Source organism: Orycteropus afer, unplaced genomic scaffold, assembly GCF_000298275.1.
Source record: "Orycteropus afer afer isolate SDZICR_OR568_19922 unplaced genomic scaffold, OryAfe1.0 scaffold00039, whole genome shotgun sequence".
In the NCBI taxonomy this organism is placed as follows: domain Eukaryota; kingdom Metazoa; phylum Chordata; class Mammalia; order Tubulidentata; family Orycteropodidae; genus Orycteropus; species Orycteropus afer.
This window is the reverse complement of record NW_006921626.1, coordinates 7991278-8004004: the sequence shown is the minus strand read 5'-3', so window position 1 is coordinate 8004004 and position 12727 is coordinate 7991278.

Genomic DNA, 12727 nt, shown 5'->3' with positions numbered 1-12727 from the left:
CCATTTGACCCAGCAATCGCATTACTAGGTATGTATCCTAGAGAGGTGACAGCCAGGATAGGAACAGATTCATGCATGCTCATGTTCATCACAGTACTATTTACAATAGCAAAAAGATGGAAACAACCTACATGCCCATCAGCAGAAGAGTAGATGACCAAACTATGGTACATACACATACTGGAATGCTATGCAGCACTAAAGAATAATGTAGAGTCTGCAAAACACCACATAATATGGATGAACTTGGAGGACATTATGCTAAGTGAAATAAGTCAATCACAGAAGGACAAATAGAGTATCAGTTTGTTGTTGTGGAGGGTCAAGGAAAGGTTTATTTATGGAGGGAAACTTTCTTTTTTGGTTGCCAGAGGTGGGAGGGGAGGGGAGAGAACACTGCAGAAAAAAAAAAAAAAAAGAAATGCATTGACCCATGTCACTTTAGTTTTGTGTATTTCACTGTACATAAATTATATCTCAATAAAATGCATTAAAAAAAAATCCTTGCTATATCTGTGCCCATCATTGTAGCCACTGTGTCAATCCATCTCATTGAGGGTCTTTCCCTTTTTCATTGATCCTCCACTTTACCAAGCATGATATCCTCCAGGGAGTGATCCCTTCTGACATCGTGACCAAAGTAGGTGAGATGAAGTCTGGCCATTTTTGCTTCCAAGGAGCAGCATTCCAGCTGCACTTCTTCCAGGACTGATTTGTTAGTTCTTCTCATAGTCCACGGTACTTTCAGTATTCTTTGCCAACACCACAACTCAAAAGCATCAATTCTTCTTTGATCTTCTTTATTCATTGTTCAGCTTTGGTACATAGTTGGAACTCAATAATTATCAATTAAACAAAATACTGTATAAACAAACTTCAAGAAGAGGACCTATGTCTGTTTTGTTCACTATTGACTGTACTGTCAGTATAATACTAAAAAAAAAAAAAAAAAAACTCTGCAGAATGTTGGTCATATAAAAAGCAATCAAAATTTAAAAGTGCTAAATGAATGAATAAGCCTCTTTCACATGGTAGGTATTTCATTACATGTAAGCTAATAATCACTCAAAATAAAAATATACTTTGCAAATTGTAACCTCTCATATAAAGAAAATATCTTTTAATAACACTATGTTATTAATCAATTTATTTCTGCTTTCCAGTTGATACTTAGTATTTAAGAAATGTGCTAATAAAACAACTTGAAAGGCATAGCCCTTAGCTATGACTGATCTCAAAATGATTTAAATACATTTAATGAACTTTGGTCAAAGTTTTTTCTCTGAAACAGCAAACTGGAAAGAATTTTAAGGAATTATTTTCAAGATCGTCAAAATAAAAAACTGTTTTCCTCTGTTATATATTGTTTAAGTAATATTAACAACAATTAAAAACTTATATTTAGAAGAAAAATATTATATAAGTCAAGACTTTTCATCCCAAGCGCTACTGTTTGTATTCTGCCCCTTCAATCAGAAAATACTTGAAAGAGTTCTTTTTTTAAAAAAAAAAAAAAAAACAAGAGTCTTAGGGAATTGCAGAAAAGCACTTACTGGGCGAAAACAGATTCACCTGTCATCAACTAGTTCAGTACACAAGGCATACAAGGTAACTTGATGCCAAACAAAACCCAGACTTTCAAAGGATTAGACATCAATTTATTTAATATGAGCTTACTTAGAATTTGAGGGTTTTTTCCTTCACTCATTCTTAACTTAAAAGTTCCTGACCTCAGAAAGAATCACAACACTTTTCCCCAAAATGTACTATAACCAGAAATGCAAAACATACTCTACCCAAAGTACAAAATATATCTTTAAAGAGTTGGAATCTTAGAAAAAGAGTTGATTATCTTAAACATGTCAAGATTAAAAACAAATAAACCACTAAATAAATCCACTAAGAAATCTCTAAAAAGCTTGTCAAATAGAAAAACAGACACAAAAAGCTGCACATAACTAATTACCCAAGAGAAGATTGCCATAAAAAGAAATCTTAAAACTTTCACAGTCCTGATAATAGATAACTTTGTCAAAGTTCATAAAGATCCAGGTACTCTCTCCTTGTCTGTGGGAGAAAATAAGGATTATCCAAACACTTTCTGCTTTGTCTGTTGTCCTCAATGTGCAGCAGCATTCACTTTTAAATATTATGATAAAAATACTAAAAGACTCAAAATTTAAAACAGCCTCTCCCAGTATGTTCTAATTTCATCATTTTTTTTACTCTGCCCCACCCTCAGCATTCCTTTACTCCTGAAAAATTTAGTATAAGTAACATTTTTAGATTCTTTTCACCCAATAAACACCAAAGAAAATTTTACTTTAAAATTTAAAAGTTTACTTTTCTTTAAAAAAAAAAAAAATCCTTTCTCTTTTAAGATTCGTTAGTCCAACTTATGTAACAGCTTGAAGTTTTTACTTTTTAAAAGATGGTTTCTTCAATGTGATGTATGTAGGAATTTGCTTTATCTCCCTCATACTGATGTCATATCCAGCCTATATCTTATATGTGGTGCTCATTATGATTGGCTGCTGTTGTTAGTGCCATTAAGTCAACTCTGACTCTATGAACTTAGGTACAACAGAACAAAACACTACCCAGTCATGTGTCATCCTCACAACTGCCAGCATGTTTAAGTTCATCACTATGGTTACTGTGCCAATCCTTCTCACCAAAGATCTCCCATACCCTCACTGGCACTCTACTTCACCAAAAATGATGTCTTCCTCTTGTAACAACATGTCCAAAGCAAACAAGTCAGACAGTGTTCTGTTGTGATTCATAAGGTTTTCATTGGCTAATTTTTGGAAGTAGATCACCAGGCTTTTCTTTCTAGTCTGCCTTACTCTGGAAGCTCTGCTGTAATCTGTCCATCATGGATGACCCTGCCGGTTTATGATACCAATAGCACAGCATCTGGCTTCATAGAAACAGATAAGCCACCACAATACGAAAAACTGACAGTTGGTAGATAACTGGCTAGCACATTTACATTAAGTACTACTAGTGGGTTTTTCTTTCCATTACATATTCATCACTTAGAAGTAAAAGGGGAAACTTAAGAAGGGCCATGCTGTGACTCTTTCAGATAATTCTATAAAGCTGAACTGTCTTAAATGGTCTTTAAAAAAAAAAGAAGAAGAAGAGGAAGTATAAAGTGACAGCTTGCTCCTGACACACAGGGAAATCTGTTTTTCAAATACACCCAAAACTGTGAATTCCTTAAAGTTCTACAGTAAATATTTCAGGGGTTTATAGTCAAGGTCCCAGAAGAGTCCTAATCTAATACAGGGTCCATACTAACAACAACAAAAAACCTATCGCCATCAAGTCAATTCCAACTAAACGCAACCACCGTCAGGTTTCCAAGGTTGTAAATCTTTACAGAAGTAGACTGCCTCATCTTCCTCTGTGAAGCAGCTGGTGGGTTCAAACCACCTACCTGTTGGTTAGCAGCCCAATAACTTAACCACTGTGCCATCAGAGCTCCTTAGAGTTCATATTAGTGAGAGGAATTATCAAGACATAATGGTTTAGCAATGTCAATTCCCCGCTATTACCACCTCCAAACCATGCTCCAACCTGCTAAATTAGGAAAAAATAACCTCAAAGACATCATTATTTTGAACACAAAAATATTAAAAAACAAAATCAATGTGACACAATTAACTAGTTCCGAAAGCTATTATGCCTGAAACTTCCATTAAGTATTTTGAAAATGAACTTAAGAGTAATGGAGAAGAAAATACCTTGGCAAGTTCATTTAGTCTTAACTTCCTGAAAAATGTCAGGTTCAGAAGAACAGCCAATCAAAAGGATGAAAGCAGGCAGGAGAATAAGGGCTTGTACTGCAGGCATTTAAACAAGCATTTCAAATGTGTGCCTGTATTAACAAGCAACATTATTAAGATATAAAAGGGCAACATATACCAGCTTTCAGTTTTCAATTTCCCACTAACCTGATATCAGGGAAGAAACCTGAGAATTCGGTATCTCTGAAACTGGACCTTCAGCTTTTGCGATTATTTTTCCCCACTTAAAATCTTTTTAAGCTGGCTTTTTAAAACATCTTGATCACATAGTTTATCTCTATGTAAAGTAGTGCATTTATCAATAAACTGATCCTCCCTAGAAACCTCTGCCGTTAAACATGCTGGTGCCCAAAGACAGCTGCATTACATCAAACTGTGAATTTCCATACAGAATCATTTTGGACGACTAATCCTCCACCTTTAGGTAAACCAGATTAACTCCAAAGATCTCTCTTGAAACTCATTAAGTAAACATGATGTTTCAAATCACTTGCAGCTATCTTCAACTCCCTCTTGGCAAAGGATTTTTCTTTCTGGGCTTTCTAGGTCAAATGCTTGGCCCTATGTAAGAAAAGATTTCCTTGAATCACTCTTCTTCAAAGGAAACGCAATGCAAGATGCTCTCTCAAAACAGCTCTGACATCAAAGTACACTCCAGCTTCCTATACCTTTGGAATTGAGAGGGTTAGTCTATGCAAGTTAAGAAACTTCAAAGAGCTGGCATTTAGCCAGCCACATTTGTGCTCAGTTGCCTCCAATACTGGCTTAATCCTCCTTAAGGAGGAAATTCAGGTATTATTTACCAAGGAGACCTAAACTTTGTCTTCATACACTCAGTGGAGCTTTGTCTGGAAATAGAGTTTTGGGACTTAATGACTTTTTCACTGTGACTTTAAAACACATAGTAGATGCTCAATAAACATTTCTGGAGTTCTGGAATGCTTGGATCTGATAGCATATGACACAGTGCAAACAAACAGGTGGTCCTAAAGTTGATTTTATTGCTCCCATTTCTGTCTCTGGTGCTCTTTCAGAACAAACCATTCAGATTTCCCACCTTCCAGCTTTCTCAGTATCAGAAAAACAATATGTAATTAAGGGAGATTAATCATTAATAACAGACATATATCCAATAAGTGGAAAAACTAGGATCATAAACTAGAAGTTTGATTTCAAAGTCAGAGCAACAAACCCTTTCTACTCAAAAGTGTGGTCCATACCAGCAGACCTGCCAGGAGCTTGCTAAAAATGCAGATTCTCAGGTTGCACCAGCAATTTATTAACTCAGAATCTGCTTTATTTTTCCCCCCAGCAAGATGCCCAGATGGTTCATATGCACATCAAATTTAAGAAGAATTTCAAATGGATGGCTACTATCTAAGAACACTGAATACCCGCCTACAGGCACTCACTAGAAAAAGCATCTTCAAATGGCCTCATATCTAGACATTTTCAAAACCCTGAAGCCACTTATACGTAGAGAGGAGAGGCACATCCTGTTTCTCTAGATCATTAGAAAGTAGTATAGTATCTCAGTAAATAGTATCAAAGCAGTTAATATTTGCTAAATGAACATAGGGAAGAATGAATGTAACTATCTTTTGGGTTCCCACTATGTGCTGACATTGTGATAGTTGTTTTATATGCATTTTTTTTCATATCCATAACAATCTTTAGCAGTAAAAAAGGAAAGCTCAGAGATGGAATGTAATTTGCTCAACATTACACACTTGGTAGAGATCAGATTTAAATTCGGATCTGTCTGACTCCAAGGCTCATGCACTATGCCAGTGGTTCTGAAAACTGGTGGCTATCAGTATCATTTGGGGGGCATTTTTTTAAGAAAGATTCACACTTCTCTGAGCATACCTTTTTGTACCATTCTGATTCTCAGAACCAAGATGTTTCACATACTCACAAAATAGTAATTAAAATCAACCAGGATGAACTCAAAACTGAATAGAAACAGTAACAAATGATCCTAAATAAGAGGTGGAGAAGGAAGGAATCCTAAATAACTATGGCTTATGTTACACCTACTCCTCACTTATCAATATGTCTTACCCGACATTTTGCAGTTACAATAGCAAAACAAAATCTACTTAAATCACCTTAAAAGCAGGTAAGGGCCCATGTCTTTTGAGTGAGAGAGTGCCTCCCTCGTAAGCCCCAAGTTCTTGATCCTTCCCATCTCACCCATCACCTGAATCTTGGGCGTGAAGTTAAAAGAGAAAAAAAGGATGGATGCCAGGACCTCGGGCCATTAACCTGTACGCATGGTCTGAGGCCTCACTCAATCCATCCAGGCCCGCAGGATGTTTGGCTGCCTGCTGTCTGCCACCCATGAGCAATTGAAATTTTTGTGAACTTGAAAGAAGGTAACAGAGGAGCACAGACAAGCTAGTCACTTGACCATAGACCCCGAGATCCGCCATTTGCACCTTGAGAATTCTGGGGCCAGTGAGTGGATATGAGAGGCAGGTGTTTCTGAGAAGAGCAAGAACTCCACAAACGTCAGGGTATTGCAGATCTCCTCCTGGCTGCAAATTCTCATCCAAACAACTCTGCCTGTGATTTGAAATGTGACAAGCTGATCCACCTGCTTGAAGTACATAAGTCACACCACAGATATGAGCAAACTGTTGACAGTAGCTCCAGGAGCAGGGCTACCTCTAAAATGACTCCCGGAGCCTAGGAACTTTTGGTTGCTTAAATTTCACATAACAATTTTTGCGTAAGGACTTGGTCTTTGGAACATAACCATGTTGGATAAGTGAGGAGTGGGTGTATTTTGACTACATACTGTAAAGCTAAAAAACACATCAAAACCAAAACAAAACACAAAAATATATTCTAGTTAGTAAATTTATTTCTCATAGGATGTATAGGCTAGCAACGCTGAAGTCAGGGTTTCTCAACCTTGGCAATACTGACATTTTGGACTGGATAATTCTTTTTTGTGGGAGCTGTCCTATGCTTATAAGATGTTTAGGAACATTCCTGGCCTATACCCACTAGACACCATTAGCTCTCTCCCAGTTGTGATAGCCGAAAATGTCTGAAAAGTTAGAAAGACCTTGTGGTGTTGGACTGGAATCAGAGGTAGAAACTCAGGCTATGTTTAATATATATACAGATAGCTACTGAAACCAATATATGTGTGTGCATGTGTTAGTATACATATGTATGTTTCCTGGCTTTATCTTTTGAAAGGGCCTAGATGCAATGATACCCAAGCAGCACGAAGCACATCTAGCATCCAGATCTTGTTTTCTAAGTATCATTCTTCAATGAAAGGAACAGGGTTCCTTGGAACTCTAGGTTGAGGCAAGAAAAATATGAACCTGGAACATCTTGTGGTGTCACAAGTATGGAAGTGCCCCCAAAAAGTAGACCATACTAACACAAATAAGTAAATGAAGAGAAAGGGACATTTCTTTCTTCAGTGTAAAAGAAATGGTAAGAGTTTTTTTTTGTTTGTTTGTTTTGCTTTTTATCACTATTAAGCAAAAAACCACAGTAATAATTGCTGTAAGTGCAAAAACTATCTAGGGATGCTAAAATCAGTAAGCAAAAATTTGATGAGGAAGGGGATGTTTGCATATTCTCAAAGTACCTCCTCCCAAGATACTTATCAATTATAAAGGTAAAAATAGCAACTTGTAATCAAATAAATAGGCAGACACCTTATCTTATCACCAGTAACAAGATATAACATACACACTGATATGAAGCACTAAGAAGAACTATACAACATCTTTTATGCCAAAAAATGAGTAACCTCAAGCTAATCTTGAGAAAACATGACACATTTAGCCAAACTGAGGGACAGTCAATAAAATAAAGGACATACAGTCTGGAAAACTGTCAAGGGCATAAAAGATAAAGTCTGAGGACCTATCACAGAACAGAAAAGACCAAAGAGACATGACAGCTCCATGCAATGTGGGACCCTGGATTGAACACTGAATGACAAAAAAGATGTAAGTGGGAAAAGTGGCAAAATTCAAATAAGGTTTAAAGATCAGTTCATAGTTATTTTATCGATGTTAATTTCCTGGGTTTAATAATTATACTCTGGTTATGTAAGATGTAAAGACGAAGGAAAAAACGGGGAGTCTACAAGAACTCTATTTCTTTTTCACAAGTTTTCTGAAGATCTAAAATTATTTTCAAATACAAAGTTAAAAATAAAATGAATCCTTGGGCCCAGCAGAGTGAATACAAATTCCAGAGGAGAGAGACTCAGGGATTTGTATTTTTAAGTAGCCCAAGTGATTCTGATGCAGTCACCTAGCAGGAGTTTGAGAACCCAAATCAGTAGCTAGGGCTTATAGAAAAGTTTAACAGACCCAAACAGCAATCATCTACTGATAGTCAACTACAGGTTACCAAGATGTGTAACACAGAATTGTCCTTGCCCTCGAAGAGCTCTCACAGTTTATATTTTCTCATAGTCAGAGTCCATCTCACCTTCTGAAGTGTGAACTGTCCTCCATTTTTGGTACAGAATATAAACTGTAATTTGCATTTTATCTACTTAGAAGAGAATATAGCATACTGTCAATTTTATTTGTTGAAGTACAGGAATACAACACTACACTGTACATTTCCAGGGCTTTGTGCATATTTTCAATGAACCCTTGAAAATGCACTTATACTCATAAGTGTGTAATTAACAAACCTGTATATGCTTATACTTGTACATTTTTTTTTCTTCTTGTCACTCTTGTATAGTTTGTTCTATAACAATGTATAATATTTAATTTGAGAAATATAAAACTGCAGACTCTGAAGAAGTAATGTTTCTAGAAGCATCTCTGCACATAGGTCCATCCTTTTGAATTATTTTCTTAAGATAAATGTTCATGCTCAGAATTACTAGGTCAATAGTCTTGTGGGAAAACTTAGTTAACTGACATAGTTCATAAAGATAATGTTTTACAAAAAATACACATACATACACAGCAAAATAACAGCAGCTAATTCATATCTATTGATAATGAAACTAAATGTAAATGGATCAAATGCACCAGTCAAGAGACAGAGAGTAGCAGAATGGAAAAGAAAACATGACTCGTTGATATGTTATCTATGAGAAACCCAATTTAGACAACAAAAAGATATTATGCTAAAGATTAAAGGATGGAAAAACATGTATCAAGCAAAGGGCAACCCAAAAAGAGCAGGAATGGCAATAATAATTTCTGATAAAATAGACTTTAAGACAAAAAACCAGCAAAGAAACAAGGAAGGACACTATAAAATTATTAAAGGATCAGTCCAACAGGAGGACATTACCATAATAAATATCTACGTGCCCAAGGAAAGAGTCCCAAAATATATAAATCAAAGTTTAACAGAATTGAAAACAGAAGTATACAACTCCACATAATAGTCCAAAAACCACACTTACTGCCATTGAGTTGGATCTGACTCATAATGACCCCTCCTTGGGTTTCCGAGGCAGTATCGCTATGCAAGTAGATTGCCCAATCTTCCTTCTGAGGAGTGGCTGGTGGATTTGAACTGGCAGCCTTCTGGTTAGCAGTCAAAGGCCTTAGGCACTACCCCACCAGAGCTGCCACATAATAGTAGGATACTCTAATATGCCACTTTTGATGAAGGACAGAACTACTAGAGAAATTCAACAAAGATACAGAAGATTTAAATAACACAACCAACCAACTTGATCTCACAGATGTTCATAGATTGAAATGTGTCCCCCAAAATTTGCGTCAACTTGTCTGGGCCATTATCTCAGTGGTTTAGAAGTTATGTAATATATGTCATAGCAGATATGCGTGATCTGATGTGATAAGCCAATCAGGTATAAAAGGATTAAGGTTGAAGATGGGTTGCAAAATCCCTTAGCTCCATCATAGCCCTGATCCATGTAAGGGAAGCTTCCCTGGGGTGTGGCCTGCAACACTTTTTGTCTTACAAGAGATATAAGGAGAGAGAAGGGCGACCTTCTACTACCAAGAAAGAGGAACCAAGAGTGAAGCATGTCCTCTGAACTCAAGGTCCCCACACTGGGGTCTTCCTAGTAATAAGAGACACAGATAGTCTTCCCCTAGAGTCAGCATTCTAAACTCTGAATTTTAGTTTTCTAAACTATAAGACAATAAAATGCTGTTTGTTAAAGCTATCCACTTGTGGTATTTCTGTTATAGCTGCACTAGGTAACTAACACAAAATTATACAGAACACTCCACCCAACAACAGCACAATACATATTCTTTTCCAGTGCACATGGAACATTCTCCAGAACAGATCATATGTCAGGCCACAAAATAAGCCTCAATACATTAAAAACATCAAAATACTACAAAGCATCTTCTCCAATCATAAAGCTATAACATTAAAAATCACCAACAGGAAGATCGAGGAAAAAATATAAAATACATGGAAACTGAATAATATCCTACTTTAAAACTAGTGGGTAGTAGAAGAAATAAAAAAAATGAAATTAAAAAATTCCTTGAATCAAATGAGAATGAAAGCCCAAAATACCAAAATCTTGGGACACAGCAAAACAGTGCTCAGGGGACAATTTATATCAATAAATATACATGGCAAAAAAGGAGAAAGAAAGAAAATCAATACCTTAACACAACATCTCCAACAATTAGAAAAAGAACAAGAAAAACAAAAAAAGAAGCCTGTAATTCTTTATTATTATAAAGGAAATAATAAAGAGTCAAGCAGAAATAAATGAAACAGAAAAACAACAGAAAGAATCAACAAGACTAGATATTGATTCTTTGAAAGGATTAATAAAACTGACAGACCACTGGCAAATTTAACAAAGGAGATTACGCAAATAACATGAACAAGAAATTAAATGGGAGACACCACAACAGAACTAAGTGAACTATAATGGATGATAACAGAATATAAACAACTATACTCCAACAAATTTGAAAACCTAAAAAGAAATGGATAAATTTCTAGAAACACACTATCCAAACCAAAACAGAGTGAGGTAGAAAATTTGAACAGACTCATAACAAAGAGGAAATTGAACAGGTCAAAAAGAAACCCCCAACAAGAAGCAGTCCTAGCCCAGACAGCTTCCCTAGCAAATTCAACCAAGCATTCAGAGAAGTACAGACAACAATTCTACACAAACTACCGCAGAACAAAGAAAAGGATGGAATACTCCTGAACTTATTCTATGAAGCAAGAATAACCCCCATACCAAAATCAGGCAAAGATATCACTAAAAAATAAAATTATAAAACAATATTCCTCATAAACAGAGACATAAAATTCTCAAGTAAATACTAGCCAAAAGAATCCAATAGCTTATCAAAAAACAATACATCATGCCCAAGTGAGGTTTATACCAGGTATACAAGGATGGTTCGACATTACAAAAAACAATCAATGTAAACCAACTCATAAATAAAACAAAGAAAAATTACTACATGATCATATCAATCGATATAAAACAAGGCATTTGACAAAATCCAACAATCATTTATGATAAAAACATTTAGCAAAATAAGAATAAAAGGGAAATTCTTCAACATAATTAACACAATCTAAACAAAACCAACAGCCAATATTATTCTCAATGAAGAGAGACTGAAAATATTACCCTTGCAAATGGGAACAGACAAGGATGTCCTTTATTACCACTCCTATACTGTTTTGGAAGTCCTAGCCAGAGCAATATGGCAAGAAAGGGAAATAAAAGGCTTTCAAATTAGCAAAGAAAAAGTAAAACTATCTCTATTTGCATATGATATAATCCTATACATAGAAAATCCCTGAGACTCAATAAGAAAACTACCGGAATAGAAAAATTCAGTAAAATGTCAGAGTATAAGAACAACATACAAAAATCAGCAGATTCTTCTATATCAACAAATAGAATTGTGAAAAGGAAGTCAGGTAAACAATAGCATTTACAATAGCCACCCAAAAAATGAAGTACTTATGAATAAAATATAATCAGAGATCCAAGCGACCAATACAAAGAAAACTACAAAACACTTCTACAATAAACCAAAAGAGACCTACATAAATGGAAGGATATACCATTCTCATGAATAAAAAGACTTAACACTGTGAAAATGTGCCAATGCTACCCAAAACAATCTACAGATACAATGAAACCTTGATCCAAATTTTATCATCATTTTTCAAAGAGACAGGAAAACTAAGCACTAACTTTATACGGAAAGGAAAGGAGTCCCAAATAAGTAAAGCACTATTAAAGAAGAACAAAGTAGGAAGCCTCACACTTCCCAATCTCAAAACTTGCTAAACAGCCACAGTAGTCAAAACAGCCTGGTATTGGTACAATGAAAGACATAGACCAATAGAACAAAATTGAGAACTCAAAAGTAAATCCACCTATCTATGGACAGCTGATCTTTGACAAAGGGCTAAAAACTCATTAAATGGGTAAAAGACAGTGTCTTTAACAAATGGTGCTGGCAAAACTGTACATACATTTGCAGAAGAATGAAATGGGATCCATGTCTCTCAATATAGACAAAAACTAAATCAAAATGGATCAAAGAACTACATGTAAAACCTAAAATCATAAAAATGATCAAAGAAAAAATAGCAAACTTTGGGACCTAAGTTCTTTGATAGGGTATTTATACATGGCGTAAGCATACTATCAAAAATTATTAGAAATGCACAAACAGTGAAAGACTAACTGAACAAATGAGACCTTCTGAAAATTAAACATCTATGTGGATCAAAAGACTTCACTAAGGCTTCCGGCAAGATGGCGGACTAGGCAGAAGGATTGCAAAGACCCTCTTCAACAAAGAAAAGGGAAACCAATTAACATAGACACAGAAGATAATCTTGGACCCCTGAGCCTTGAAGGGAAGGATACAGAATTGGACTAAACCCCAACTAGCAGAAGAATTTGCGTGAAAATA